The sequence below is a fragment of the Crinia signifera genome, chromosome 11 (assembly GCF_055691185.1).
Source record: "Crinia signifera chromosome 11, ASM5569118v1, whole genome shotgun sequence".
NCBI classification, from domain to species: Eukaryota; Metazoa; Chordata; class Amphibia; order Anura; family Myobatrachidae; genus Crinia; species Crinia signifera.
Window position 1 is genome coordinate 7,562,598 of NC_139227.1, and position 7,619 is coordinate 7,570,216.

The window sequence follows — 7,619 nt, forward strand, 5'->3', positions numbered from 1 at the left end:
TATACACAAACCTTCCAATTCCCAAACCAAAGGCCGACTGAATGGGTATATTTCAAAAACACAAGAAAATAAAATAAAATGGAGCAACTAGGGAATATAGAAAAACACTATCAGAGCCCTGGGATGGGGGAAGAGTGAAAGCGGCACCAGTGGGACCAAACTTTGCAAAATAACATTATGAATTATTTTCACAAACAGGAAATGTTTTCCATTGAAGCCACAAAATTAACGTGAGTACGCAGGCCAGTCATTAAGGGTGCCATCAAACTTCCAATTTTGGCGATCAACGATTTGGCTGAGTTGCAAACATGAACTATAAGTTTATCTTGGTGCTTGTTAACACATTGAACAGGAGCATTCAGTAGTGCCACAGAAATATCACTTGCCAGTGGCAGGCCTAATAGTTCAGTAATGCCACAGAAATAATGGTACTTGTGTAATTTACACGGCGCCCGATATATCGGATGCGATATCGGCCGATATATCTGTTCGAACCGAAGCGATTTTTGACCTGTTCATAACCCCACTATCCACTACGCATGGAGTTGATTTTATAGTGTGGCGAGCCCAGGGGATTACTGCGCTTGCCAAACTATATACAATCAACTCCATGCATAGTGGATAGTGGGGTTTTGAACAGGTCAAAAATCGCTTCGGAACGAGCCGATATATCGGCCGATATCGCATCCGATATATCAGGCGCCGTGAAACTACACAAGTACCGAAATAATACTTGGCAATGGTGGGCCTAATAGTTCAGTAGTGCCACAGAAATATCTCTTTGGCAGTGGTAGGCCTAATACCCATACCTCCCAACTTCTGTTCTTCTGAAGTAGGGACAATCGCGTGGCTGAAAAGTAGGTGTGGCCATGCTAATGAGTGCGTGACATATGCAAATTAGCTGTGATTAGGCCATGCCCCCATTTTCCATCTGCACCGCTGTGCGCATGCGCACAGCTTCTATTCATTAGGCTGCAGGGACTCCCAGCTGCCCCCCATTGCCGCGGGACACTGCCGGCCCCGGGAGGGACACGGGAACATCACAAAAAAGCGGGACGGTCCCGCGAAAAATAGGACAGTTGGGAGGTATGTAATAACCACAACAACATTGCCCAAATCTTGTGGTTGTTCCTGGCAGTTCACAATCCGCCTCACGTGATATTATGCTCCCTAGCAGTGTAATGTTCTCAAAGTTATCATTTGAAGAAATTAAAATGCCTTCTAGAAAATTAAGAGGTTCAAATAATTGTGCAATGAAAATAGGAGTTATCATATGGTTTATTTTCTAGTGATTCATGGGATCTGTTATCAGAAATTGCTTGACTGGCTGAAGCCATTCCACAAACTATACGGGTCAGTGGAGCTTAATTTATTTATTTACAGTGTCTTATATAGCGCAGCATATTCTGTTGCACTTTACAATCGGAAACAACAGTAGTAAAACAAACTGGGTAGAAACAAACCAACATAGAGGTTGGAGGGCCCTGCTTGCAAGCTTACAATCTATAGTTATATATCTCTCCTATTATCACTGAGATATCAGGTTGGAAACCACTCTTAGCTGGTGGGAATTTAATTAATTTCTTTATTTAAAGTTTCGGTACTTATGTAATATCTGGGCTCCCGTTTTTCTTATGAGACCGCGTCCTCACGCAGCGAGCCACGCTTAGGGCACGGTGGCTCGCTGCGCTCGCCACACTATATAAAATCAACTCCATGCGTAGTTGGATAGTAGGGGTATGAAAAAATAGGGTGCATTTAACATGGGAGTCCAGATAATACATAAGTACCGCAGTTTCTTATATAGAGCAGCAGATTTACGTTGCGGAAACAGAGATAAAACAAACTGGGTAACAACAGATAGACTTGGAGGTAAGAAGGCCCTGCTGCAAGCTTACTATCGAGGTAGATTAGAGGAATAGTCAAGAGCATGACAACTACAGTTTAATGCCCAAAAAAGGCATTTTGGGTCTCAAAAATCCAAAGACTAAATATAGTATAATGGCACTATAATGGAAACTACTCAGGAACAGACGGATCTAGGTGTCACTATTTCAGGGGACTTAAAGGCAGGTAGGCAATGTAACAAAGCAATGAAGAAGGCAAGTCGGATGCTTGGTTGCATAGGGAGAGGAATCAGCAGTAGAAAGAAAGAAGTAATAATGCCACTGTATAGGTCATTGGTACGACCTCATCTAGAGTATTGTGTTCAGTTCTGGAGGCCATATCTCCAGAAGGATATAAATACATTACAGACTGTACAAAGAACAGCAACTAAAATGGTGCATGGCCTACATCACAAAACGTACCAGGAAAGACTAAAAGATCTTAATATGTATACTTTAGAGCAGAGAAGGGAAAGGGGGGACATGATAGAAACTTTCAAATATATTATGGGCTTTAACAAGGTCCAGGTGGGAGACATTATTCACAGGAAGAGGAGCAGCAGAACACAAGGACATGCACTGACACTAGAGGGAGGAAGGTACAGGTGGGAGACATTCTTCACAGGAAGAGGAGCAGCAGAACACGAGGACATGCACTGACACTAGAGGGGGGAAGGTTTAGGGGAAATCTGAGGAAGAATTACTTCACAGAAAGGGTAGTAGATAAGTGGAATAGCCTCCTATCAGAGGTGGTAGAGGCAAATACAGTAGTACAATTTAAACATACTTGGGATATTGATATCCTTAAAAAAAATAAGGATCAAATATGGTTTGAGGTAACATGTTTAAAAAAGGGGCAGACTAGATAGGCCAAGTGGTTCTTATCTGCCGTCAAATTCTTTTTCTATAGGGATATAGGAGGGAAGCACAAGGACAGGCTCCAGTAATAGCATAGCTTGTAGGTCCAGAAGGGAAGCTATATAATACATAAATGCCTCAGAGGGTTATGCGTATAGAACTTAACTATGATAGGCGTGCCAGAAGAGGGGAGTTTCCAGGGAACGCTTGAAAGTTTGGAGGCTAGTGGAGAGTCTTATTGTGCGTGGAAGGGCATTCCATAGGGTGGGAGCAGCCCGATGAAAGTCCTGTAATAGTGAATGGGAGCTGGTGATCTGTGCAGAAGAGACGCAGATCTTGTGCAGAGTGGAGTGATCTAGATGGGAAATATTTTGAGATAAGTAAAGAGATCTAAGCTGGTGCAATATGGTTAATATACTAGCGGAAGGGTTTTATATTGAATACGGTAAAACACAGGTAACCACTGGAGGGACTGGCAGAGCGGATCAGCAGACGATGAGCATCTTGCTAGGAAGATCAGCTTAGCAGCAGCATTAAGAATGAATTGCAGTGGTGAGAGTCTGTTCTTGGGAAGACAAGTTAGAAGACTATTGCAATAATCAATGCGGGATATAATGAGTGCATGGATAAGAGATTTAGTAGTGTCTTGTGTGAGATAGGGTCGTATTTCGTATGTTTTTTTAGATGCATGTAACATGATTTGGTGACAGGTTGAATGTGGGGAACTTTTCAACCTGTTCAGGACAGTTCAGAGTCGAGGATGACCCCTAGGCAAACAAGCTTGTGAGGTAGGGTAGATTGTCGAGTTGTCAACAGTGATGGAGATATCAGGATGGTAACTGTTCTTAGCTAGTGGGAATATAAGTAATTCTTGAGTATGGAGTAAATATTGAGTTTGAGGTGGCGATATCCAAGATGAGATGGCAGAGAGTCAGAGACTCAGCCCAAAACCACTGGCGACAACTCTCGGGTTGATAGATTTGAGTATCATCCGCATATAAATGATACTGAAATCCAAAAGAGCTGATGAGTTTGCCAAGAGAGGAAGTATAGATTGAGAAAAGCAGAGGACCTTAGACTGAGCCTTGCAGAACTCCGACTGACAGAGGTAGTGAAGAGGAAGTAGAGCCAGAGAAGCGAACACTGAAAGAGCGATCAGATAGGTAAGATGTGAACCAGGAAAGGGCTGTATCATAAAGACCTAGGGAGTGCAGGGTTTGTATGAGAAGAGCGTGATCCACAGTGTCAAACGCAGCAGAAAGATCTAGAAGAATAAGCAGTGAGTAATGGCCTTTAGACTTGGCAGTTACCAGATCATTCACCACTTTAGTCAGTGCTGTCTCAGTGAATGTTAGGAACGAAAGTCTGACTGAAGTGGGTCTAATAGGGTGTGAGAGTTAAGAAAGTGTGTGAGGTGAGAGTAGACCAGTCTCTCCAGTAGCTTGGAGAGGCATGGGAGCTGAGAGATAGGGCGATAGTTAGAGAGAGTGAGTTAGGGTCACAATGGTGTTTTTTTGAATGGGAGTAATCCCTGCATGTTTGAGCAAAGAAGGAAAAGTACCAGTAGTAAGAGAGAGATTGCAGATTTAAGTTAAGGTTGGAATATAATTAATTCTGTTTTGGAAATCTTGAGTTTGAAGTGGCGAGATGAAATGGCAGAAAGGCATTCAGATGTTTGCAAAACTGGACTACAATTGGTGTGTCTAAGGGATGCTAGTGAGCATGTCAGCCGAGAGACTTTCACGTTCTGCCATGAACACAGCTCCTGAATTAAGCCTAACTCGCACCCTTCGAGGCCCAAATTTACTGAAAATTGCTCGCACCCCTATGGAGGTGCAAGCACTTTTCAGCTAATTCGGCCCTCCGTAAAGTGCCCTATTACGCAGTGGTTCTCAACCTCGGTCCCCAGGACCCCCAACAGTACACTATTTCCAGGTCACTCTGTACATGTACAGGTGCACTCATTATTCACTGACACATTTTAAAAGGTGGAGCCAATTATTTTACCTGTGATTCTATGTGGAGACCTGGAAAATGTGCACTGTTGGGGGGGGGGGGGTCCTGAGGACCAAGGTTGAGAACCACTGCTCTTACAAATAATGCCACACTTTGTCCACACTGCATGTTTTATCCTCTGGACACCATATCTGCCATCGGATATGCATTGCTGTTCCATTAGTCCAGTGTGTACACACAATGTCGCGCTCCCACATGTAGTCTGCAACATACTCTGTCTGTACATGCAGGACGCTGGAGGATATTGCTAGCGACAGCCATGCTGCGAATGTCATTGGTAAGTGTGTATGCAGTTGTCGGAAAGGGGGCGTGGCCACTGGTAAAGGGGCGTGCCCATGTCCCCTTTCCAGATGTGTACAGGGCATTTTTTTCACTACCTCTCCATGCAGGTACTGTGGCGCTGGGCAGCTAGATATACCAGGGATGGTCATGCGAGTGTGCTAGACTGGCGGGGCAGTGGTGTAGCACTCAGACGCAGCTATCGGAAGTCCCCAAACCAAAATACTTAACCGGAAACGCAGCTTAAGTGTTCCAAGACTTGCTATGGGCTCCACACTACATTGGGAAACATCTTACTGGTGATTGGCTGCAATTGTCCTGTGATGACTTCCAGAACACAGCTAAAAACCGGTACAATTAGTACTGGGGTATTAAGCCAGTACAGACCAGCAGATCCAATGGCGAGCCACTTTAAAATAAAAACATTACCATCATTCGACATTCAATGTAGACCATTTCTGAATAAAAAATTACAAGTTAAAAATTAGAATTGCAAAAAAAAAAAATTGGACTGCAAAGATTTAAAAAAGGTAGAACTTGCCAAATGATATGGACAATGCGATTGGCTAAAAAAAAACTGAACACAATCAAATATATTGACTGCTTGTGCTTTGCCCAACCTACATACATCCAGGTACGTAGGACAAGGTAAAAGTCTTTGAATAACAGTGAAGGTAACATTTTGTAGTCCCAAACCATTGTTCAGACCTTCAATTCAGTTGTTTGCCTCATCCTTCAGCGTGGACACTAATGGCTCTGTCCACAACGTGGCTGCTTCTGCTGAATTAGTCTGACATGGGAATATGCCTCTCTCTACACAAGAATACACACCTGAATCTAGTGTGCTCCTTTCTGTGTATGTCACAGTACCTTGTATGGCCCTTATTCTGGTTCACTCTCTTCTGATTGGACAAAGCCATGTGCACTGCAGGGGGGGGGGGGGGGGCAGATGTAACACGTGCAGAGAGATTTAGATTTGGGTGAGTTATTTTGTTTCTGTGCAGCGAAAATACTGACTGCTTTATTTTTACACTGCAATATAGATCTCACTTTGAAGAAAAACCCCACCCAAATCTAATTCTCTCTGCACGTGTTACATCTGCCCCACCTGCAGTGTAGCATGGTTTTGTCCATTTGAGAAGGAATTTGCTTTTGCGAGTGAACCAGAATAAGGGCCTAGAGGTATTGTTGGAGGATTGGTAAATTTGGAGAATTTACAAGGTGGCTTAGGCTATCAGTAGGCACGGGGCAATTAGAAAGACTGGTACTTGTTTCCTAGCACGGCGCCCATCATATGCCATCGCATATCACTAATTAAGGTATGCAATGGGACCCGATTTTCGGGTCCTAAGAGCCGCACTGTACAATTTTAATATTGCGACGCATCGCATGCCATTACAATGGCATGCAATGCGATTTGTAATTGTACAGGCACCCTGATGGGTGATTATTATGTTAAATGCACCCCCATAGTTAAAGCCACCCCCACTATCAATGCCATCCCGAAGCGTGGCGAGCGGCGGCGGTACGCGTCCTCCGACCTTTTCATACCCCCACTATCCACGTCGGCGTGGAGTTGATTTTATATAGTGTGAGCGCAGCGAGCCCGAAGTGTGCGCTCGCCACACTATATAAAATCAACTCTGCGCCGACGTGGATAGTGGGGGTATGAAAAGGTCGGAGGACACGTACCGTCGCGGGCTCGCTGCGCTCTCCACGCTTCGGGTTGGCTTTCATAGTGGGGTTAACAATGGGGGTGCATTTAACATAGTAATCACCCATCAGGGTGCCTGTACAATTTAAAAAAAAAATTCATTGCATGCGATGCGATCGATGCGATCAAAACGATGGCATAAGATGAAAATCGTGGGCGCCGTGCTAGGAAACAAGTACCGAAAGACTCTTTTTTTTTTATTTACTTTTTTGCATCCCAAAAGAAGATTGTATCAAATGTTCTGTGAGCTGGTACAAATTCCGCTGTATGACGGTTTCCTACAGAGCATTGTTAGAACATTTGGTACTCTTTACTTAGAAGGGCGCCCACGATTTTGATCATGGGCATCGTTAGTAAAAAATCTCGGGCATCTCGGGGATTGAATGTACTAAAAAATCGGGTGCGATCAACCGACGAGATGCCCGAGATTTCCCATAGGGAACAATGTTAAATGTCTCAATTGACCCAATTTTCCTGTTCAATGCCTCAATTGACCCGATTTTTCCATAGGAAACAATGTTAAATGGGCCACAGAGGCCAAATAGGCACCCTGAAGTGTATAATGGCCACCCGAATTGTTAACGCCACCCCACGATCAACGTCAACCCGATGCGTGGCGAGCGCAGCGAGCCCGCGAGGGGCGGCGGTACGCGTCCTACGACCTTTTCATACCCCCACTATCCACGTTGGCGTGGAGTTGAGAATAGAAAGTGTGGCGAGCGCAGCGAGGCGAGCGCACGCGGACAGCTGTGAAGCCCGCGAGGGGACGCGGATACCTGTGAAGGTATCCGCGTCCCCTCGCGGGGCTCGCTGCGCTCGCCACGCTTCGGGCTCGGTGGCTCGCTGCGCTCGCCACACTTTCTATT